Here is a 373-nt window from a genome sequence, read left to right as displayed (position 1 = left end):
ATTTAGAGGAATTAAAAGTCGTGACAAGGTTACCGTAGGTGAACCTGCGGAAGTATCGGCAATCGAACGCGCTGTGAACTTACAAACCACGAGGGAGGTGGATGGACACATCGATCTCGATACGCGATGAGCGCTTCATTTCGCCATTGCCCGGCCTCCCCATTTTACTTTTTCAAACACAACATGTCGAAGTTTAACTGTGTGTTTTATATTTTTCATGCAAAATATACAACTTTTAACGGTGGATCTCTTGGCTCGTGCATCGATGAAGAACGCAGCCAGCTGCGATACGTAGTGTGAATTGCAGAATTCAGTGAATCATTGAATCTTTGAACGCAAATAGCGCTCTTGGTTATACACTGTCTGAGTGTTG

At 44.0% G+C, this 373-nt stretch overlaps 1 pseudogene; it reads left to right on the top strand.

Moving 5' to 3' along the window:
- The first annotated feature begins 230 nt into the window (after positions 1-230).
- Positions 231-373, top strand: LOC114542640 (annotated as a pseudogene).

This window comes from Dendronephthya gigantea, unplaced genomic scaffold (assembly GCF_004324835.1).
Source record: "Dendronephthya gigantea isolate DGI-Jeju-01 unplaced genomic scaffold, DenGig_1.0 000372F, whole genome shotgun sequence".
Taxonomy (NCBI): Eukaryota; Metazoa; Cnidaria; class Anthozoa; order Malacalcyonacea; family Nephtheidae; genus Dendronephthya; species Dendronephthya gigantea.
The sequence above is the reverse complement of the archived record's forward strand: the minus strand, read 5'-3'. Positions and strand labels throughout refer to the sequence as shown.